The sequence below is a fragment of the Manis pentadactyla genome, chromosome 12, assembly GCF_030020395.1.
Source record: "Manis pentadactyla isolate mManPen7 chromosome 12, mManPen7.hap1, whole genome shotgun sequence".
Taxonomy (NCBI): Eukaryota; Metazoa; Chordata; class Mammalia; order Pholidota; family Manidae; genus Manis; species Manis pentadactyla.
Genome location: NC_080030.1, coordinates 99,608,145 through 99,631,993, shown reverse-complemented (window position 1 = coordinate 99,631,993; position 23,849 = coordinate 99,608,145). Strand labels below are relative to the sequence as shown.

At 45.0% G+C, this 23,849-nt stretch overlaps 1 protein-coding gene and 1 long non-coding RNA gene across 7 annotated transcripts in view; one reads left to right on the top strand and one right to left on the bottom strand.

The window, feature by feature from the left end:
• The window catches only part of KLHL32 (kelch like family member 32), a 174,873-nt gene extending 173,069 nt beyond the window's left edge, over positions 1 to 1,804 (bottom strand). For all 5 annotated transcript variants that reach the window (XM_036890349.2, XM_057489439.1, XM_057489438.1 and 2 more), the window contains exon 1: positions 1,639 to 1,804. The gene's annotated coding sequence lies outside the window, so the exon portion shown is untranslated. The remainder of the gene's footprint in view (positions 1 to 1,638) is intronic.
• Positions 1,625 to 21,301, top strand: LOC118914986 (uncharacterized). Of its 2 annotated transcripts, XR_005025830.2 has the most exons (5): positions 1,625 to 1,741; positions 2,912 to 3,050; positions 4,996 to 5,102; positions 19,074 to 19,168; positions 20,400 to 21,301. It is a non-coding gene; the product is annotated as an uncharacterized LOC118914986 (long non-coding RNA). The 2 variants fall into 2 exon arrangements; XR_005025832.2 differs by lacking the exons at positions 19,074 to 19,168; positions 20,400 to 21,301 and adding an exon at positions 6,612 to 8,324.
• The last annotated feature ends 2,548 nt before the right edge of the window (positions 21,302 to 23,849 follow it).

Genomic DNA, 23,849 nt, shown 5'->3' with positions numbered 1-23,849 from the left:
TTTTTTTTAAAGGCAAAGAGCCTGAATTCAAAAAGGACTTCCCCAGTCACTAGCTCTGTGACCTTCAGCAAACTGTGAGTCTTGGGTCCTTCAGCTTTAAAACTGAAGATAATTCCTTGACCTCACAAGGCTTTTAATGGGGGTTAAAAAAAGAGGTACAGGAAAAGTACTTTGTAAACTACAATGTAAAATGTTTGTCATTGTTATATATTTACCAGCCCCCATGTCAGACTGTATAAAACCCCTCTACATACCTCAGTTACTACTGGCTTACTTGTTCCCCATATTATTACACTCTGTACAACAGTTTAAAATCTAAGTAAGAAGGATTTGATATATTTCCTTGCCTCATTTAATAAGATGTAGAGAAGATGAACAAACACCAAAGGAAAACAAAATGAATCATTGAACACCAGTGGATTTTTACTAGGTCATTTCTGTTTCTAATGGATATGATATTAGTGAGAATGTAATTACCAGATTGCTGACCCCTTCAACAACTATGTTATATTATGTTCACCCACTAAGTACCTGAGATCTCTCAGTAAAAGGGACAGTCTAGTCATTAGGGGTTCCTGGGAGATGAGAGCACTGACCTCCTCCTCTTGCCCCACTTCACGCTCCAGTAAAGGATTCAATCCATCAGAAAAAAACCACCAGGATCTATAAAGCTTTCTCTGGGCCTCCTTCCTCTCTACATTTTAGTATAGCTCCAAAAGCTTAGGATCTGGAGTATTAAGCCATGGCACACACTTTATATCTATGTCTATCTACATACAGAATATGTTTTTAAAAATCAGTAAGAGACTTGAAAGAAAACAGTATCTCAGAAATGGGCAGAGGTGCAGAAAACTACCCTTAATGTTGCAGAGGATATAGAAATATTAGCGAAGATGCGTCTGAATGCTATCTCCTTACATTACAAATTCGCATATGTATTCCTGTTCTGGTCAGTTTGCAACAGAAGATCATCCTTATGTGGGATGAATTAATTCATCCCCTGCTTTTTAATGTTAAGATAATCACGCCTGAATGAACTGCAAAATATAATGTAGAAATAAAAGGGAAGAAGGGAGTTTAATTGGAATCAGCTTTCTTTATCAGGTCAGCAAAATGGGAGTAATTTATGATTCAAGACACTATCCGTTGAAAAATTCATCTGACGAATCCTTTTTAAAGCATACCATATAGTGCAATTACCGCTTTTCTTGAAGTTGAATGAAACCCTCGTCTGAATACAGATTACGAATGCCAAATGATCACATGGCCCTCAGTGTTATTTGTTATTTTTAAAAACCAAAATAAATAACAGCATCATTTAAGAAACCAGTTCTTTCAATAGCTGTCCCAAGGCTGATGTTTAAGCAAGTCTCCTTGGCAACCATGGAGCACAGTACGCGTCTCGGGGTGGGGGAAGGGAGGAAGGGAGGGAGCCACTAACTCCAGGGTTGGTAGAATAAGTAACCGGAGTAGTAATTGCTCCCGCTAGACGACGCCGGAGGAGGCTGCATGGGCTGCATCCCCCTGCATTTTCAACTCCGATCTCGCCCCTCCTGGTGCACCCCCAGCCTCCCACCCTCTCCCTCCGGTCTGCAGGCACCAACCCCGCGCAGGTTACGAGGAGAGAGACTGGCTTACCCGATGGGGTGAGCGGTCTGCTGGGCTGGGGACCCGAGGAGGCAGCGCAGGCACCGGGCTCTCCCTGATGCACACCGGCTTTGCTTCACCCCACCGGGCTGAGGTGAGGACAAAACGCAGTAGCTTCGCTCTGCGGGTCTGGGGGATGCAGTTGTGAAGAACTGTGTGTTTGTGTGTGTGCGTGTCTGCGCGCTCCCGGGCTCTCCCGCGGGGAAACCCTGTTTCCTAGTAAGTCCACAGCGGCAGCCAGCAGGCAGGTGGCACGTCCGGCTCGCTCTGCCCCCGGCGGCCGCGGCAGCCTGGAGACGCACCTCGGCGGCCCCGGCGCGGGCGGGCTCTGTCCGCGGGGCGGCTCCGCCCCCTCGCGCCTCGGCGAGCCGGCGCGCGTGCACGCCCACAGCCCTCCGCCCCCGCCGGCGGGCCCGCGCGCGCGCCCCAGGCCCCCGCCGCGCCGCCGGGGGCGCGCACGCCGCGCATCCGCGCGCCCCGGAAGTCCGTAGCCCCGGCGTGGCGCCTCTGCTGGCTCCCTAGCACCTGCACGGCCCGACGCTGGGGCACAGGCCCGGCCTGCCTGCCCCCAGGCCCCCTTCCCGCGGCTAGAGCAGCCTGTGCGAACGCCGCCCTCTGCTTCACTGTCCTTGACCCAGAGAAATCGTGAGGTTCCGATTAGCCCTGTTCCCAGCGGTCCCTCTGCAAGAGGGACCTCTTGTACAGTGGCCCTCCATAAGGCAATATACTTATGGTGCTGTCCGAACGGCTGCATGGTAACTAAGAATGACTGAATCACCAGGGATGGACTGAAGCCCTGAAACTGAGGAATGAGGAAGGGTGGCTGGGTATAGCTCATCCACCATTAGAACTGCAAAGAGGCAGCAGTCCAGAGCACCGTTAAATTTCAGGGTCTGGCCCGCCCTTGTGCCACTCGCCTGGCATCGCTTCATTCCTGCATAAAACATGCTTAGAAATGCACCCTGGATAATTTTAATAGATAAAAGTGTTCCCTACCTCCACTTCCGCAGTGAAATCCTTGCTCTGACATGGTGTTAAGGGGCCAGTTAACGGCAGAATGAAACTGAATTGGAATGAACTATTTTGTAGAAGTTCAAGGTTTACATAACAAAGACAAGGGTTCCACAGAATGCTAAATCCCATCTCTTGTGGGTTTGTGTTCTTCCACGCTTGGGCTAGGCACAGTTCCCTTACCTATTTTGAGGTGTCCTTAACATTTTCACTAGTGTCAAATCAGTGGTTCATTCATTTTTCTCCTCTTAAGCCCACAGGTTTTATGGGGCTGTTCGCACCCATTTAGCCCTTGAGTTTCTGTCTGGCTTCCAACTGCTTCATTCCCACTGTCTTCACATTTGGACTTTGGAATGATGGGAACTACTTATCTAGCAGTCCTGGACACCAAGGTAGGGACACAGGGAAGAATGACAAACAATTACAAACATTAGGCACAGCGTCATTCTGTAGGCTTCTTCATATTTGACATTTTCCATTGGATGTTGTTTTATACTGGAAGATCAAATGTCAAAGCATGTTTGAACCCAAAATATTGCCAATGACTGGTGTCAATAAATGAAACACTCCTTTAAGATTCATGAAGTATTTGTTACTAAAGTGAGCATACTTTTATTTTTAAACTCATCTACATTGATTGGATTGCCTGTTTTGTTTAGAATAGAAGCTATTTATTAAAAACAAATAGGAAAAGTGAAGAATATAACCGTACACAGGAAAAAACAAATCTTTATGGCATCCACTGAGCATCTGTGTGACTATGGAAGGGTCTTTTACTGCCCAAGCTCTGTCTGTGCTGTCAGTCATTGTATTCCTATACACTAGTGCAATGCCTGTGACATATTGGGAGCTCAGTACATATTGCTGAGTGGCACAGAGGTATTGCGGAATTAAATTAGAAAATGTACGTTAAATGTCTAGTAAAATTCCTAGTTCAGAGAGGGCAATTTTTCCCTGAATGGCTCCTTCAAATTGATTTGAAGTATTATTTTTTTTAATTAAAAAAGGCATTTAATTTCTCTAAAATAAGGGACCCCATAGTTTGCTAGAAAGCCATCAGAACTCAACACAGGTGTGTTTTCCAGTATTCTTTTTTTCTAGAGAAGCAAGGAGATTATAGGCACTATTTCTTTCTTGGCTACCATTATTTATGGTCTTTCTCCTTATTAAGAAAATAGCTTAAATGAAAAGCCAGAAACAGACTCAAAAATACAGAGAACAAACTGGTGGTTGCCAGAAGGGAGAAGGGTGGGGGAGGGGGCAAAACAAGTGAAGGGGATGAAGAGACACAAACTTCCAGTTATAAATAACTGATGATGATGAAAAGTATACCACATAGGGGACCCAGTCAATAGTAGTGAAAGAATGGAAGGAAGGAAGGGAGGAAGGGAAGGAAAAAAGGAGAAAATAGCTGGAAACAGTGCTTCTCAAAGGTTGTCCTTTGGACTCTTAGTCATTTGTTCAACAGTTTTCTTTCTTTTTTTTTTTTTGAGCTCTTAGAATATGTAAGTAGTGTAACTGGTGTAGGGCTTTTACTTGTCAATAAATAGGCATTGCTTCAATCTGGTGGTATTGTAAGACAGAACTAAGGACGAAGAAAAGGATGTGAGTCCTTTGGTTGCAAAGCAACCAACTTAGGCAAAAATAATTTGATGGAAGGCTAATAGGAGCTCTGAGAATGGATGGGTAGCCTACCCAGACAAGCAGACTAGGAAGCTGGCAGGAGTTCAAGCAGGTCCGAAAGGCACAGTGCTAGCAGGACAGTGTAAGGCAGGGATGTCATGACTGGCTGCCTCCCACTGCTGGAGTGGGTGGGCTCCTATCTAGTGCCTTTGATATTCCCAATTCAGACTCCAGCTTTCAGTTGTCCTAACTTGGAGCACTGATCTCTCCCGTAGCTTGGGGAGGGAGGGACCCCTGATCACAGCACCCCACTTTAAGAAATAAAAAGGGACCCTGGGTTGCTGGAAAACTACATTCACCACAGGAAATAATGGTGCCAGAGTTGGAGTAACACTGAAAACTGACTCCCTTTCACACTGTTGCATTAAAGACTCTGAGATCCTGCAGTAAAGAAACCTCTTCCTCTTTTCTCCAACAACTATCTTAGAGTTTGTTTGACTATGGAAGACTATTTTTCCAGTTTACCTCCTTACACACTTTAGGAAGTGTTTTAGAACAGGTAAAAGTTGTAGCATTTTTTTTCCATCTGTCATCAGCTTGTCCATGGACCAAGATGTGAGAGAATAGCATAAATCTAGTGTTACCAAAGCTTTTATAAAACCCGCATTTTAACAGGCCTGTGACAATCAGAGAGTTGAAATTGTCTCTTCACAGATCAGGTATCAGCCTAAAACTACATCACAAAAGAGCCATGTCACAGCTCCTTCAACTCCAGAACAAAACACCTGTCATAGCTACCTTGGCCCATGGCAAATGAGGAGGTAAGAGTCGTTTTTAATGCCAGTGTCATGGTTTTCTGTCATAAATCAGTAGTGACATTAAGGAGTCACTGAGCCAGATTCCTAATCACTGTACTTCCAGAGAGAACAGATCATTAATGATGCCAAAACTAAAATTGATTTTTGCCTGATGTTCTCCAGTTTTCAAGTGGAAAATACAAAATAACTCTAGCTAACACCTCATTTTACTCAATTACCTGTGGGTGCATTCTGTTGCTAATTTACCCTGTTCATTAGGAGCCAGTGTTGCTCCAAACTACTCATCCCATGGGATTTCTGAGCATGTTTCACCACTAATATTTTCATATTTATATTTTCTGGAACCAAATGTTATTGTGTATGTTGTTTTCAGTCTGATTTGGTCTAATCAATTAGTCACGTAATAGATGCTTAGTAAATGTTTACTATACTGAATAGAAAACAGTCTCAACCCCACAGACAGAATATTTTACTTGCACTACTAAATAGGTACAAACAAAATACAAAGGGATTCTTAGTCACCATTGGGGTGGGGTAAATTTTAAAATAAACTATTTTTTTAAATAGCTTTTTTAAAAACAACTTATTACAATTTTTTTTCATGTATCAGATTAGCAAGAGATTGTGAAAAGATTCTAATACCTAGTGTTAGAGAGAATATGGGTAAACAAGAATTTAGGAGAATGCAAGTAGATGCAAACATTTTGGATGACAACTTGTCAGTATGTACCTTTGCTTTGTTTGACACACACACCTCTTGGCATAGTAATTCCTCTGTCATTTACCCTCAGGTTATTGTTGGTTCACAAACTGGCCCCTATACACATAGGACAAGGAGACATGGAAGAGAGAAGCAGGCCACTCCAGACTGGGAGGCGGCAGGCTTATTAAGCAAGGGGACTGATATCAGAGGCTTGTCTCAGGTGACTGCAAAACAGACCCGTCAGAATTTTAAAAGTTTACCCAGAGGCCTTCAGTCACATATACTGTCCAGATGGTCTCAACACCACCTTACTCTCTTACACCTGTGTTTTAGAGCAGCTCCCACTGTGGGAATGGCAGGCAGAGCGTATATTCCAATGTCAGGGAGGGGATGAGGTGCCTCCGATTGCCCAGGTCCGGCTCTCAAGTCAACAGGCAGTCACGTCCCCTTCGTGGACCATCTCCAACAGTTACCTCAAATAAAAACACAAAAAGTTATGTAAAAGGGTACTTGTAACTCAGTAATATCCAGAAGAAAGAGAGGGAGAAGGAAAGAGAAAGAGGGAGAAGGAGAGGAAGAGAGAAAAACTGGAGTCCATCATTTGGGGGCAAATCAAATTGTTGGGATGCTAAGTGGCCAGGAAAAACATTAAGTAGGTCTTCACACACTGATGTCAAAGATATATCACTAAGTGAGAAAAGCAAGGTTAAGACCCATAGGTATAATGCCTAGTTTGTGTAAAAGTAGAAGATAGGGAGGGGAGGAGGGTGATGTGTGTGACCGTGTGCTTTTCCATTTTACTCTCTCAGGAGGAAAGAGATGAATCTCCAGCTGGCTTCATGCAGTTCCCCCTCCCCCAACACACACACAGCTGGTGGGACCTTCCCTGTGACACCACTGCCACAGGGCCTCCCATCCAGGGCACTCACACACATCCTAGGCCATCAGCAGGGTCAGGAAGGACCCCTGTCCTGGCACAGACAGAATCCTCTTTGGCTGGATGGTTGAAAGCGGTGTGAAACCAAAGGAAAGAAAAATCCACACTCTCTCTCCCTAGCACAGGTGATGGCTGTATTTGGCTCAGCTGAATGAAGGCTGGGTGACGGGGGGTGCTCACCCTGGTACAGGATGCCAACTCTGCTCCTGTCCAGGGGTTCTTCTGGACCAGGCCCCGTGTCCTGGCCCCAAGGAGCAGCCCCTTGCCAAGCCTTCACTAGCTTCCCATCATCCCCGCTCAGGAAGCTGAGCCCAGCTCCCCAGTTAGGAGCCTTCACTCCTGCTCATGACGGTCTTCCCCGAAAGAGTTCCTGTTTCTGGGTCCACATACCCCTGCTGCTCCTCTGGGGGCCTAGACTTTTGAAACTCCCAAGAAGTAAACCTTGTCTATTTGCTTCCAAGCTGTTGTGTCTACTGTTACCCCTCCTCTGAGGCAAGCTTTATAAAACACCTACTTGGTCCAATGAGGAACAGGCCTGAGAACTAAGAAACACCAGGAAATACAAGCACATCACTTACATCAAGAAATACCCTATACAGGAAATTTTTATTCTCTCTGGGAAAGGTGGTGAATGTGGATCTATTATTTTTCATTGTATACCTTTCTATACTGTTGATAATGTTTATGATCAGCCAGGAATAAAATGTATAATATTAAAATGCATTTGTCCATAAAAAGTACCACTTTTTAGACTCAATCTATAAAAATGGGTATTCTGGTACTTTTAATTGTATACCAAAAAATAGTAGGCATCATAGTCAGAAAAAAACTACTTCAACGTTTCAGGAGTCTGAACTAATCAAGTTGCACTGCAACGATGTAACTATACCTGCATGGAAGCCTGGTGTGAGTGGAAGATTTGAAATCACGTGGAAACGCATCCCAAACTTCCAACATTTGGGCAACACAGACCCAAGATTTCTCCCTTTCAGCTCCAATTTCACACTCTGTCCTGACCCTCTCCTTTTCTCTTTAGCCATAGTGACAAACCAGTCACACTATTTCAGTCGAGTCTCTTGCATCAGGTACAGATCTTTGGCTTCTGCTTTAAGTGGCAGGAACCGATTCTGGATTATTTGAGCAAGAATATACCTTCTAGGAAGGATACCGGTGGCTCAGAGAATTGAAGGACTGGGAGGGAAAACCCAAACAGCCAACATTTGAAAACCAGAAATTCAAACAAAAGCACCCCATCCAAGATTCAAAATACCAGGAGGGTCTAACTGGCCCAGTCTCGGTCCCAAACTCATGGCTATGTGGTGGGCCGAGGGGGCGGAGGAAGAACAGGACCAGATGGAAGGAATGGGGAGGAACAGTTCCCAAAAAGAGCAGCAGATCTCTTACCTCAATAAGGAGCAAGGGGTGCTGCTGAGGCAGAAACAACAGCTCCACCTTTTTGTTCATTACCTCCATCTTTTAAATGGAGACTGCACTGAAGAATTTTATCATTTCTTTAACTATCTTTTCCCCTGCCCCATGACTGCTTAAAAACACATTTCAGGTGGAACCAGAACTGTTTAAAACAAATTAAATTTTTTTCAATGATATAAATGCTCTTAAAAAGTGACAAGTAGTAAAGCACTCATATAAAGATGCTCTCTCATGGACCCTGCTTAGAAAATTCTATCTTACACTTAAGCTACCTATCCTGGAATTTAAACTGAACATGCGATGACACATCCAAATTTTAGTTTCTAATCTTAGAACTCTCTGTGTAGGGTCAGTTTGCACAGAAAGTTCATCACTATCTTACAGTAGTATAATATGCATTAATGTACCTATGCTTCTAAAATTCTAATTCCACAGCAGTAATGTATGAATTCAACGATGCCATTGATAAAAAAAAAAAGTGCTAACTTTACTCACTGAAGTCATTTCTTTCCTTCAAACTTTAATGTTTCCTGGTCAGATCAGCTTAAGGGTGAAATAGGTCATAATAACTGTCAAAAATAACAAAAATATGTTCCCAGCTTTCTCCTGTCTGCTTAACTGAAACCAGCAGTTGCATTTCAAGTTGTCTCCAAGGTATTTTACCAAGGAGCTCTGTTCACGCATCCAATCCACCCTCGGTGACACAGGAAATGGCCCCTTTGCTGGACACACCCTAAGTGCCCGTTCCACTGGTGCCTTGGAAATCAGTTCTTTTCTTTTTTACCTCCCTTTAAAAAAAAAAAGCTTTTTTCTTCTAGACCAATGGTTCTTAGCCAAAGGCAATTGTGCCTCCCAGAGAACTTAATGTCTGGAGGCCTAACCGTTTTTCATGAGTAGAAAGTGAGGTGCTGCTGGCATCTAGAGGATGAAGCAGGAATGTGGCACACATCCTGCAGCACACAGGCCCCCCTCCCACAACCAGATACACCTGGCCCTGAATGTCCACAGCGCCAAGGCAGAGAGACGCATCCCTAGACGCAGACCCATGTCTCCAAGAGCTGGCCTATGGGACAACCTGAAGAACAGAAGCTGCTCTGTCCTCAAAAATCAGTCCCCTGGTACTTTTGAACTAATCGTGCTCCTTGTCTATGACTTCCCTTGGAATGATGGGACTCTTGCAGCATTCGAGATGGGATTGTCTCTTCTACAGAAGATGTAATGATCGTTGAGGCACTGAACAAGAAAGGGTCCCTCTGTTATGGCTGTTGTTTTCTGTTGCCAGCCCTCTTTCTGACTGCATCCCTCTGCCGGTAACAGACCCCACTACCTTGACCCTGGGGGTGGGCATCTATCTCAGGTCAGCCAGACAATAGACCTTCACCAGGATCCTTTTCTTTTTATCTCAAGTTAAAGAAAGAGCATCTCTTTTCTGGTCATAGGCTATAAGGTCAGAGACTTTGGGGAGAACCATCTTGAGAGAGGGAGGCTGTGCAGCGAGAAGCAGAAAGAAAGGAACGCAGGGAGAGAAGAGGAAGGGAGAGAGAAAAAGTGACAATGTTTTTGTTTCAGGTCATCCCAAGTCCAGCTCCATCCCCATACTCCCACCGTTTGGTTTTGCACGCAATCAATTTGTCATCTTCTGTTTAAGCTGGTTAAATTTGGTTTTATCATTTCCAAAGTAAGAATCTTGACTCATCCACTATCTACAAAACCCTAGCAATTGAACAGAGCAGTACAGGGAAGCATGTGAGAACAGCTTTTATGTGGTGCACAGAGGGCTCCTGAGGTTCTAGTTATGTGTTTGACTCTACAAGGGGTTCAGGATTGTTCATTTCAGAACTCATTGAGTCGTACATTTATGTTTTATGAAAAAAAAAACCCAGTTTCTTCATAATGACCACTAAACTATAGCACTCCAGAAACGTAAAGGAAGGATAAAAGACATGGTATGTGACCTAAGCCATAACTTAAAGCTTTTATTTGAATCAGTGGAGGGGAGGAAAAAAGCTTTTCCTCTATCCTTTTATGTTCTGGGCTTGGGGCCTGTGAATTAAACTGCCAAAGACAGAATAATAGGAGAAAAAGCACAAAATTTTATTTGATACTAATATTTGAATTTGAATTTTATTTCATTTTTTACTGAAGTATAGTTGACATATCATATTATATTCATTTCATTAATATTCTAATTTTTATGCACATGGAGGCTTTCCTAGAAAAGAAGTGAAGGCCTAAAGAAGTGATTAGACCTGGGGGCTCATATACAATTTAACAAAGGGCAATATATTTTGGAGAAGTGACAAGACAAAGGAAAAGGAGTTTGGGTTTCTGATTGCTGCTTAATTGCGTTCAGCAAAAAATAATCCTTAGGCTAAAGTGGCATATGAGGGGTGGCATATTCTGGTCTCTCTCATAAGTAAACCTAGAACTATACATACATAGTACTTTTAAGATTACAGGGAATTATTACTTCTCACTCTTACTTGCTCAATTTGATGTTATACATCCCATTTTTTTCTTCATGAATAAATACTCAGTGATTCACCTAATCCACCAAGAAATTAATTGCAGATTTGGGGCTGAAATCCAGGTTTCCTGCTTCTAAACTCAGAGCCCTTTCCTGAATGTGCAGCTTCTCCTGAGTGGAGGGAGGAATCACAGACAGGCGAAGCCACTCCTCCCAACAAGCTCCCAAGGTACCCTGTCATGGATCCGTCTCAGCCACCGTCTTAGGTTACTGAACTTTTTGTGTGCATATTTCAAGGTGCTCCAGTGGATTGTGAGTTCTTCAGTTGCATAGCCATTGTTTGACCCATTTTTTTGGTCTTACTCTTTATACCTCTTACCATGCCCAGTACAAGTAATAGGAAAGCACTCAATAAATATTTGTTAGGTGATGGATGGGTACAAGAGTGGAGAGTGGCTGGATATGACTTAAGAAGCAGTGAGATGAAAAACATCTTTGAGCATTATTGTGATTGAATTATGCAGACTGAGAAATACATTCAGTAAAGTAGATTGGGGCAAAATTACAGGAAGCTGCGAATGCCAACTCAAAGCATTGTACTGCAGTCAGGAGGCACAGGTGGCATTCATTCTTTCTCTTTAGGAAAGCTGACCCTCCTAATAGTTTGAAGGAAGGGTTATTGTAATTGTCTAGCATTTAGTTGCTAAGAATGTGAAACACAGTGGGGGCTGAGGAAATGAAAAAGAGAGGAACAGTGTTGGGACTATGACTAGCTAAAGACCCTTCTACCTCAAGGGGGTTTGATGCAGGGTGACCAGGCTGGGTACCTACTAATTGGCAGTGGTGCAGGGAATTAGACAAATCAGTGTATTTAGGAAAGCCAGGTTTCAAATGCTAGCAAGAATAAGTACGTCTAAGACCAAAGGGCCAAAAACAGATTCACCATTAAGGTTGCAAAACCAAAGATTTGGATCCCATTGGAAAAGGAGTCAAAGGTAAGCATGTCCTGATCAAGTGCAGAGGGTCCTCAGTAGTGCTTCACAGTGATCTCCTTTTGCATTCATTTCCTATTGCTGCAGACCAAATTACAACTGCAGAAACTCAAAGCAACACAATTTTATTGTGTCACAGTTCTGGTGACTGGAAACCCAACATGGGTCTCATTGGGCCCATATCAAAATGTTAGCAGGGCTGAGTTCCTTTCTGGAGGCACTTGGAGATGACCTGTCTCCCTGCCTCTCTGCCAGCTTCTAAAGGCTGTCCACATTCCTTTGCTCACAGGCCCTTCCTCTATCTTCAAACCTAGGAACACTGGGACAAATCCTTCTCACACTGCCATCTCACGGGTCTCTCTCGTCTCCTCTGAAGGACCCCTGTGATTACCCCGAGCCCCCACTGGATAACCCAGCATACTCTCCCTGTTTTAAAGTCAGATGATTAGCGCCCTTAATTCCATCAGCATCCTTAACTCCCCTTAGCCATGTAGCTAACATAGAGTTCAGGGATCAGGACACAAGCATCTTTGGGGGCGATTATTCTGTCTAGCCTTCTCCCTGGTGGGGAAACAGTGGCAGGCCTGGCCTGCATGATGAGGGCTCTAGGTGCTGAAGGGCACATACACCAAGGAAAAGCCTGGGGCTAACATGAGCCAGGCCACTTCCTCTCAGAAATTTTTCCACTCATGAACAGTTACCTTGTATGCCCTTAAGGCAAATGATTATCTATGAAAATAAAGTTCACGTAGTCGCCCTACCGCCCCCCCCCCCCCACAATCCAGACTGTGGTGTACTAGACCAACTTGTACCACTTGCTAAAAGTCATTGTTATATTTTTCAGGAATTTTGCAACACCAGGCTGACATTTGCCAAAGTAGGACTATTTGGACCATGGAAAAGAGAAAACACTATAAATTAGAGCTCCTCCCCTGGGAAATCTGGGTTTTCTACATTTGTCATATCACTGGATATGCATGAATTTAAAAGTAAGTGCTGGCAACAGTCTGGGACCCACATTACATCTCAAAGGTAGTGGCTGGTTAGTGCAATTAGTCCGGGTCTCCCAGACAAATGCCAAGACCAGATAGATGACAATTTTGCCTAATTAGCCTCTGCTCTCCAGTAGAAAATGCAGGATTCAGTTTATTAGTAGCTGGGGTGTTGCCAAGGCTAATCAGAGTTAGGATGTACCTAAATGGGGCAGGCATGTCAGGAAGGACATACCTCATTAATAGCTAATTAGCAAGGTTATAGATAGCCACAGATCCATGCTCGATGGGGGTCAAGCACTTCAGAGCTGGTTAGCAGAAATAGATGGCATAACACTTTGGAATCATGTTGTATCCATATTCTTTCAGTCAATAGAAAATTTTGAGTTTCTACTTGAAATATAGAATACCATAGTGAAAATGCCAGTTTACTATTGCTCCCACAGGGCTCACAAGCTATGTTGGTGGGAAGTGTGTGTGTGTGTATGTGTGTGTGTGTGTGTGTGTGTGTGTGTGTGTGTGTGTGTGTGTGCAGGTGGTGGGAAAAAGAGCAAACAGACAAATGTAGAGGGAATACCACTGCAAGGTGACTGGTTCATGGAGGTACTTAGGAGTATTTAGGAGGTCACGTCACTGAGATATCCTGGGTCAGGAAAGTCCTGGAGAAGCGGCATATAACGTGAGTCCAACAAGCAATAATCATAATAGCTAATATTTATTGAGTGGCTCCTATGTGTCAGTTTAAGCCCTAAGCACTTAGACACATTGTACTTCATTTATTCTTACATCGTGAGGTATGACTGACACCCCTATTTTACAAATACAGAAACTGCAGCATAACTAAAATAAAGACCCTTACCGGAGGCTCTCAGTGAGAGGTCGGGCTGGGAAAGCAGGAGTGAGCCATTCTGAAGGACAGTGGAGAGAAGAGCGCCCCAGTAGAGGGAACAGCATATGGAATGTCAGAGTGGGTTCCAGGAAAACAGGAAGCTTAAAAAGTCAAGTGCAGGGTGATGGAATGGGATGCTGCAGAAAAGCACACACCGGATTGGGAAGGAGCTGGCAAGCAGCGCTTATCTGTTCAGTTGTTAGCTAGTATTAAAGGGGCCACTGCAGCATTAGTAGGAAAACAGGGAAGAAATCTGGAAGGCCTCCTCCAGGACGCAGCTGGCTCTGCGGGCTTGGTGCTGAGGAAGCTAGACTGGCGGATTTGGGAATCATGTAAATAAGGATGGAAAGTGAAGAGCAGGTGGCAAAGGGATGAGATTACCAAGGGGGAGGGGAGAGAGTGAGGACATCTGAGGGCTCAGGACAAAGCACCGAGGAATCCGTCTTCAAGGGGCGGATGGAGGGCTGGGCACCACAAGGACACGAAGGAGAGGCGAGAGGTATTTGGGAAAAGAGCGCCCCGGAAAGGAGGGCGTAGCCAACTGCACCACCGCCTGCCGCAGAGGGCTCAGCAAGACAGGAGGGAAGCGCGTCTGGGGTTCAGCAGTTTGGGGCATGGCAGGGTGCTTGGCGGGAGTCTCCCTGAAGTGGGAGAAATGGAAACCTGTTGGCCACGGTTGAGCAGGAAGGGCAGGCCCAGAAGGAGAGACAGGAAATGAAACTTGACTGTGACAGGAGAGGAGAGACAGGGCAGCAGGTAGGGGGACAGTGTTGAGACTGCTTATTTGTTCTTCAGTTGGAGGGGTCTTGACCTCATTTAAAAGCTGGTAGGAAAGAAGCTGAAGTGAGAGGGTCTGAAGAGTAGACAACCAACGGAGAGTCACTACGGGTGGAGAGGGTTCACAATGAGAAAACTGGGGGGATGCTGAAGGTACTTGAGGGGCTGGAGGTCCCTGAGGAAGTGGGAGGCTGATGGGCAGGTAACCTCAAGGCGCACAGAACTCTCTTTCTTCACGAAAGACAGCAAGACCTTCTATCAGGAAGGGGGAGGTCATAGGAAATCCCACTGTGGTTTGGGGTATATAAGCTTGTGAAGAGACACTGTCTCTGGCTTGAAAGGCGAGTGTATCAGCCTGGCAGGGATACAGGCTTCAAGAACTACATCCATCTTGGAGTTGTCCCCATGGCATGAAGGCCCTGCCTTCTGGAATGGGCACACCCTCCTCTGGGAGGGACTGCCGATGGAGCAGGAGCCAGTGACACCGTAAGGCTGAGGGTTTAACCACGGGGCTCATGACTCAGTGCTGTCGTTTCAGAATGCATAAAGGGGCTTTACAAGCACCATGTGAATCCCCTTCTCCTCCCTCTTTGCCCCTCAGAACGTCACCAGGAGTGGAGCAAGATGAAGCCTGGAGGGGTCCGTTTTCACACACAAAATACTTTACTCACACAGATAATTTTTTAGAGTCGGGGGAGAGAAATGGAGTTAGGTTTTATATCATAGTACTGAGATACCTTCAGAATGAAAGAAAACAGTGGTGCCTGCCATTACTACAATATCATCTTCACTAACATCGATGCAATGTTGCTGGAAAGCGTCGGGAGCAGTTGGTGTCAGCTCTCAGGAGATGGGAGCGACAGTGGTGTGAAAAGGGCCGCTGGTCCTTTGTGTGTGAAGTGGTGGTGGCCCTGCCCCTCTGCCAGCTGAGCCGCGAGTGCTGGATGCTATTCTGTCACTCTGTAAGGTGCAGGCATAGCTTCCCTGTCACCCATTTATTCCTGGTGGCAAAGGACCCAGGAGAGAAGAGGTATTTGGGAAAAGAGTGCCCCGGAAAGGAGGGCGTAGCCAACAGCACCGCCCTCTGCCCTTGTTGAAGGGATGGAGGGCTGGCCTCTCAGCCAAGGCTAGGTTAGAGCCTTCCCAAGCTGCATAGAAGGCCACACACAAAGGAATGATAGGAGCCGAGTGTTAAGTGGGAATCAAGAGTCAAGAAATCATGGAAAGTGCCCCATAGAATCACAGACCCAAAGAGGAAAAGCAGTCATCAAAAGCCAGCAAAGGAGGTTAGGGCTGTGAAAGACGACTGCAGAGAGCAAGGCACAGGCAGGACATGTGGCTAAACTAGAGCTACTCTGGGTAGAGAATGATTCTAGTCATTTCCAGGGGAAGATGTCAATAGGCTTGACATATCACTGAGTCGTTTATGTCAGGAGTACATGCAAGAAAAGCAAGGGCTACCGGAAACAACATACCAGCTTTCCTAACATTTGATCAAGTGCCCAAGCCACTTCAATGCGGGGGCAAAAATGAGTGTGAGCACGGGGCTCAGACTTGAGTCTGACCTGAGGACCCTGAGTCTGCCTATTTGACTCTCATATCCTATGTGAAAGACACCACCATTAGCTGAAAGAAAGCCCACTTACCTGGGCAAGGGGTCATTCGCATCAGGAGAGACCCCAAGAACGACCAGCCCCTCACTTATCCCCATGCAGTGTGGCAGGTAAGCAGGAGGCCAAGAAGTGTCAGGGCCCAAAGGAGCTTTAGGCTCCGTCGCTGACACCATGGCGTGAGTGGGCGCATCGTGGTCCTGTGATGGGGCAGGGCAGGCTCCTAATCCAACACAACTGGTGTCCTTATCAGAAGGGGGCATTTGGACACAGACATGCACATGGGGAGCCAGCCACATGAAGAGCTAGGCAGAGATGGGGTGCTTCTACAAGCCAACAGACACCAAAGAGTGTCAGCAATCCCCAGAAACTAGGTGAGAGGTGTACCCCCAGTGCAGAGCCCCACTCCCAGCCTTCAGAAGGAGCTACTCCACCAACACCTTGACCTCAGACTCCCAGCCTCCAGAACTCTAAGACAGTACAATTCTGCTGTTTAGCCTACCCCGTTTGTGGTACTGGGTCATAGCAGCCCGGGCGAACTAGTGCCGAATGTCAAAACACTGTATGGTTTTAAAAAGATACTGAAAGTATAGTTGTGTCTTATTGTACTATTTATGTAATTAACCATATTCATTTCACAATGCATATTCACATAGAATTAACCATATATAATGTGTAAAAACTGTAATTTTAGTAAATAGTAGTGTTTTTGATAAAATAAGTCATTGTCCCGGACAGCATCCTCCTTAAAGTCAAAGCTTGAATCTCTCCTAATTTCACATCTAATTGTATCAGCAAACCGTGTGCCAAATCTAACTGTGTCATACTAATCCAGATTAAAATAATATTTCTATTAATACTGAGGCTTCTCCTAAAAGGCTTAAGGGATTACATGTGGAAATGCAGCAAAGATTGAGGATCAAATCAGTAACTTCCAATAAGATACAACTGATTTTTAAAATAAACAAAAATCACAAACTAGCATTTTATTATCAGCAACAAACATTTATGAAGCATGTACTGTCTGCAGATCACCACATAAAATGCTGTGGATGTATGGATATGAAGGCTAAGAATACATTTAAAAAAGCAGAGAGTTGAGAAGTTAGGTTTCTAACATGTTCTCTGGTAATCACACAATAACCCAACAGCCTATCTTAAGGCAAGGAAAGCTGTCTTAACTGGTATGTCCCCACTACTTGAGCATAACAACTATCTTGGAGAAGAATAGGATAAATAAATTCCTTGTGTTAGGTTTATTTAGCACAGTTAGCTGGAGGACTGATAATAAAGGAAAAGAGACACAGTGTCTCTCACCAAAGATAAGCATCTTGAGACCACAAGTCAAACCTACGCCCAACGAACCCCCTCTGCCCTTTGTCCCATTCTTGAAAGCCTTAAAAGATAGAATCCCCAAACTTTCAGTGTGCCTCCTGAGTATGCCCACACTTGCCTTTAAGTGCGTACTTTCAAATAAAGCTTTCTCATTGCTCAAATTATTGTGGATTGTCTCTTTGTTATTTTGTTTTATTTCCAAGTCTTTACTCTGTCTCCGCTTTACTCCTAATAAGTAGTAAGGGGCTGCTAAGAGCTCAGATTTGGACCTGCATGTTTCCGTCACCTGGGTGACCTGGATGAAACTGCAGCTATGTGATCTGCTCTTAGTAGCCGGCCTGAAAATCTCCTTTCTTTGGTTAGTTCTCAGAACATAATCTCTCCCCATCCTGTGCTCCATGGCCCCCCTAAATCCTGGGGTGGTAGGGACTGGTCTCCATGCTGTGCAGATCCAAGTGAACACAGGCTGCCAGGTGACCCTGGTTTCAGGAGTTAGCAAGGGAATCTGTCCTAGGCCGAGAACTTTCTCTCTTCCCTCTTATCTGTTATTATCTTATCTGCACTTACCTGTTCTCAGCTGCCTGCAAGGCAGCTGCCATCCCTGCTGCGCTTGCTTTGATGAATTCCTTCTTACCTATACTAGTCTGACCTGCTTGAGAATTCTTCCTCATTCAGAGTCAAGAACACTCCCCAATCCAAGTTGAGGTTTCTCCTAGCGCTTCACCTAGTGCACAGGGAGAGACCCCCCAGACGCAGCTGCCCTCCAGCAAAAGCATCCCTGGGTATTCTCCTTTGGATAACTTACAACTTAGCTATGGAAAGAAGGAAATCCTGTTTACTTTTTGCATTATCTTGTGTTGGAATGATTCTGTTTCCCTCCCCATAGGAATAGGGTTATAAAAACCAGGGAGGTCCTAGGTATGGAACTTCTCAGATGCCACCCCTGGTTCCAAAGGATGGAGGCCCTTGGAAGGGGTGTGGTGTAGGTAGTGGAGAGCTCTGCTGTGGAACCCGGTCTAGCTCCTCACTCCCAGCATGACAGGCTGCTGTCACTGGGTCTAGGGAAAGTGCCATCTCATAACAGAACCCGGCTCATCTCCAGACCTGGCTGCATATGCCTTGTCTCTGAACTCCTGGCACATACCTCCAAACCTCTTCCTTCCACTTGTCCTGTCCCTCCTGTCACATGTATGGAAAAGGGCCAAGTCCTGTATATCTTTTGATTCAAAACTATCATCCATCTTCTTAACAAGTATACAATTCCAGCAAGGACAATACTGTCGACATTCTAACTTTTCATGCGTCCAAATCATTCCAAGCCCTGCATATAGAAGGCACAGCACTTTTGATCTCTTCTCAATGTGCTGCTGTCCTGGCAATACTTGTGTTTTCTTTTTCTAGTCAGCACTCAGATGCTGGACTAAAAATACTCCATGCAGTAGGAAAAAGAGTACTGGATGGGGACTCAATAAAGCTGGGTTCTCGTTCTGAACCTTCCCCTAGCCATCTGCAGGCTCTCGGGTCCGTCACCCCATCTTTCCTGAGTGGTCATTATTCATCACGGAGCTGAGACAGGACCGCCTTAGCTAAAGAGTGACGCAGAACAGAGGGAGCAGGGGGGCAGTAGGCTGCTGGCTCTTTTTAAATTAGGGAATAAACTGGGTTGCAAAGCATAGTCCTGAACCGAAATCAAGACCAATCAAACCAGGTGTTGAGTTTAAAAATTTCATCATTAAAACCAGAAAGAAGATCCCAAAATAAGCTTTTATGACACACATGTCAAATTCCAGAGCAGAGCAGTGAGTTTGGGAGCTGACAGGAGTGTGTTTTCCTTTATGCAGCACCTCTGTCTTTACTTCCCTCCTGTCCGTGTGGTTCTGGCAGGGATGACTGACACTCCATCCATATCAAAGGATAGGCACATGACCCACATCAAGTCAGTGAATGCCCCTCTTGCTAGGAATTTAAATCTGGGGCAGAAAAAGTCCAGCAGCAGAAGGCAGCTGGGTGTGAGTGGCCAAACGGTGACATCTCAGCGCCCCTCTTGTGAAGCCCCTAGGGCTAACCTTGTAAAAGTTTCCTTTATCAGGTCTCAGCACCCTTCATATAAACCTTCTTATTTTGCTAAAAGAGTCATTCAGTTTCTCTGGTTTCTGGCAAAAGAACAGTTAGAATTAGAATAGGCAAAACACTTATAATTCAAACAGGCAAAAGTAAAAAGCTTTGGTCTCCCTGGGCAGCAGAAGTCACTCAGAGAGCGCTGGCCCAGAGCAGGGAGAAGCAAGCTGGACTCCGCACTGCAGAGTGGTGACGGGGAGTGCGGGCCCCGGTGGGTCACAGCGGACCGTTTCTCACCAAGAAGTGAGCTGTCTGTGCCCAAGGATTCTAAGTTCTAACATCCTATGATTCAGAACGATCGACTTCATGGCCAGGGATCAGTGCCATCCTCAAGCAGGATGAAAAGAAAAGAGGCTTTGTGTTTTTCTCTTTTGTCTTAACTGCTCTTGGAAGGGGCTGAGTGGATGGGAGCATTTGCAAGTGTATTTAGAAAGCCTGAATCAAGCACTCTGATTCGCTAGTGTAAAACACGGGAGGCGCAGAGGTGACAGAACCTAGTCGTAACACTGGCTGCCATTTTTCACACGTTTCACAAATCAATCCCACCAAATCATTAGGGGAGCCCTGTTTTGTTATTAAATGTGCACATTTATCCTCGGACCCTTCTGTGTGTGGCACGTCAAGCATGCTTCTGTCCCACAGCATCTGCAGTTTGTTCCCTTGCTCGAGAGCGTTGTTGGAGGAGGACATCGAGAAGATGTGACCACCAGTTCATTCGTGAGCTGGACCTGGGCACCTGGAGGTACCCCCAGCCCCCCTCCTTGGAATGCATGTTCCTCTTGTCTTCCCTGCTCCTGGAAGTGCTCCAGCAACACAGGCTGGAGACAGAAATGTGGTGTAGACACTATCTGGACCCAGTACATGACTGAACCCCATTAAGGCTCTTATATAAATGTGTAAGATTCTGGTGGGTGGGTGTCGAGATTTATTCATCTTGCAGCTGCACAAGACAAGCCTCATAAGTAAGTTCCCTTACTTATGGTAACTGCTACCCACGAATCTAGAATGGTCTACCTCTCTCTTCTATCTCTCTTGTCTTCCTAATGCAGTTATACCCAGGAAGCTCCTGAGAAGACTGTGAACCAATGAACACTTTTCCATCTGATGCCTGTATTGTTCTTTGCCTGACTTCAATTACTTTGAGAATGACAATAAGGTCCTCCTGGAACATCCTATAAAAAAAATAGTAACAGCCACCCCTTTCTATCTCCCTTATCCTATTTGATTTTTCTGCAAAGAACTTATTACCATCTATTAATTTTTTTAAGTATTTGTGTATTTGATTATTATCTTTACATACCAGAATGCAAGGTCAGTGAGGCCACAGATATTTCTCTCTTTGTTCAGGACAAGATCCCCATTGGCTAGAATAATGCCTGGCACCCAGTAGACCCTTAATACATGTTTGGTGAATGAATTAATGATTTCAAATGCATAAGGCAGGGTACTCCTTCCCTATTTGAAGCCGTGGATGGTGAAGGCACAGGATGAAACTCAAGCTCAAATAGGCAGAATTCATTTTACTGAGGTTTGAGAATGTAAAGCAAGCCCCCTTGTCCAAGATATAGTCCCAGTAGTCTGTCTTACAGGCTAAAATTTCAGTATTAGAAACACCCCTTGATTCAAAGTCTCCTGTCCATTGGGACAGAGTTTTCATTACTAGCAGCCAAGGGCGAGTGGAGATGCTGGCCTCCATGACTGGTCCCAAAGATCAGGGCTCCAGGAAGGTCTTAGCACCGGGAGAGCCTGTGGCAGGCCTGGGCCAGGTGTCCTGTGGCAGACCACACAGGTACCCCAAACTTGGCGGATCCTAAGGCTGAAGCAAGGGAAGGAGTGGCCAGAGCAGATCGTGAAGGTCTAGGAGGTGAGCCTGACCCTATGACTTTCTTTCATCCTAGTTTCATCCTTGGAATTGTTGGATTTTATATTTTCAAATAACTCTCTGGTTTTGTTTCCTGTGTAGTTAATTTCTGCTTTACCTTCCGTCCTTGCAAAATTTGTTGGATTTATTTTGATATTCTTTTTCTTGTGTTTTGACTTGGATGCTTAATGCAGATTCATTGACCTTTGAACTTTCTAGTGTTCTAACAAATGTGTTTGATAGAAACACACACACGCTGTCTTTCAGTACTTCTTTGGCTGCATTCCCCAGGTCTCAATAATTATTTCTTTCAATGATGTTCATTTCTATATGTTTGTCCACAGGGAAGACCAAGAAGAAAAGCTGTAGGGAGAGAAGCTGGGTGAAGCCTTCTCAGCTGAATGAGGGGCTATAGACACCATTTCTACTTTTAACTCTATTCTCTTGTTCCTTTTCTTTACTTCTCTTTCATCTCCCACTTTTCCCAATGTCTTCTTCCCTCTACTCTCCCTGTTCCACATACAGCTATCTTCTTCCTGTCCCACCCAGAGAACAGATAAACTCTTGTACAAATGGCTTGCCTTTCCGCAGGGGGACCTGCCTTTAAAAATTGGATACAGCAGAGAAGAGAAGAGAAAAACCATAACATAAAGGAAGGGACGGGTGGGTGACTGAAATTCTAAGCCAGGAGGGAAATAATGGAGCAGGAAGGAGAGAAAGGTAGTAGAATTCTGGTGTCTCTAAGATACTCTAATTAGGGAAGCTTCATTACATCCAAGGCCGATTCATACTCTCGCTCACTGAGGCTTCTCGGAGACAGGTGCTCCAGAGAGGCTGGGGACCTGAAGAGAAATGCCTCTCTGCACGGTGTAGAGACCTGGCAAAGCAGTAGCAAATTTACTAGTGAGCTACTGTGGCTCTTAGGTAAACCCTGCCAGAAAGAATACTATTGCCCAAGAGGAAGGTTTTATTCTCTCAACATTTAGTGGTTTCATTGGAATATAAGCACCATGAGCTGAATATAGAATACTAGGCATTCTCTCCATTATTCTAGATTTGAATTTTTTTCTAAGCTGATCATAGCTACACTGAGAGATATAGATAGTCTGATGATGGTGACTGTGGTGGGCAGAGCAATGGCCCCCCAAAGATGTCTATCTCTTAATCCCCAGAACATAGCAAAGGTGTTTTGCAGTTGTGATTAACTTAAGGATCCTGAGATGGGGTGATTATCCTGGATCATTCACATTAGGACCAATGTAATCACAAGGGTGTTATGAGGGAAAGAGGGAGGCAGGAGCGTCCTAGAGAAGGAGGAATGACAATGAAATGATGCCCTTGCTGGCTGCCAAGAAGGCTGTTAATCTCTAGAAGCCAAAAAATAAAAATAAAAACAAGGAAAGGGATTCTATCCTACAGCTTCCAGAAGGAAGACAAGTCTTCTAAAACCTTCCTCTGAGCCTCCTAATACCCACTTCTAACTTCTGACATTCAGAAATATAAGATTATAAATTTGTTCTGTTTTAAGGCATTATTTCGCAGTACTTGTTAGTAACAGCAGGAAGTTAATACGATGAGAGAAATCATGAGTGCAACAGAGACTAGGCAGGCATCTTGGGCGTAACTGCTGGTTGATATTCTAATCTGTGAGACCCAGTGCTTCTCAGGATGAACACGGGATCTGCCCAAAGCATACTTTGTTTATAGTTTGGGGGTTTGGGCTTCTCCCAGATATTCTGGGTTTCTCAGACCTACAGCACTGCCTCAGCATCACGACAGAACGAGCCAAGTTTTGGGGCCGTGTGGATGACTTCAGCTGGACTCTCAAAAATTCCCATGTCCCTGAGCTGGAATCCACACCCTGGAGAGGCTCTCTTGCACAAGGACACCACCGGCCTGTGTTGTGCTGCCCACTAGTGGCTGAGGTTTGGTCGATGAAACCTCTGGGCTCCTTGAGTCACATGCCACTAGGCTTAGCGACGGCAATCCTTTGGAGAACACAGAATGCCGCTGAGTTATGTTCAAAGGAAAGAATACGTGAAGGGCAAAAGTCTAGGTGGAGAGGAAGATGGCATAGGGAGGAGGGGAACAAGGACAGGACTGGCTAGGGACTGTGTATGTGCCAGTGCCAGCCAAAGGCAGGTGGCATTTTGTGCCCCCGAGCTAATGATTCCTACCCAAATTCCCACCTTACTGAGCCCAGCAATGCTACCACATGTGCAGAGCACATAAATCAGGAAGTAAAATTTATATTTAGAATACTTATTTAAAAAAATTAAATTCTTGAAGAACATGGGTCTTCCTTGACTTTTGGATATTTATTTTATCCCTTTCATCCAACCCTTACAGATGAGGGCTTCAGACTATCTCTGGTTTATTTTCAGACTTGTCCCAGAACTCTGGAAAATGGTACACAGTGCAAATATTGAACCTCGTGCTGAGGCAGGCACCGTATCCGACACTTTATATTTTAAACTATGTGAAACCCATTAGATAATTAATGTCATTCAAATTTTAAGATTAGGAAAGTGAATTCAACCAGAGTGAGTGACTTCACAGGGACTCACTTCTGGCAGAGAGGCTGGTGTTCAAGCAGCAAGATCTTGTCTGGAGCTGGGAATCAGTTCTGGAGACCCTG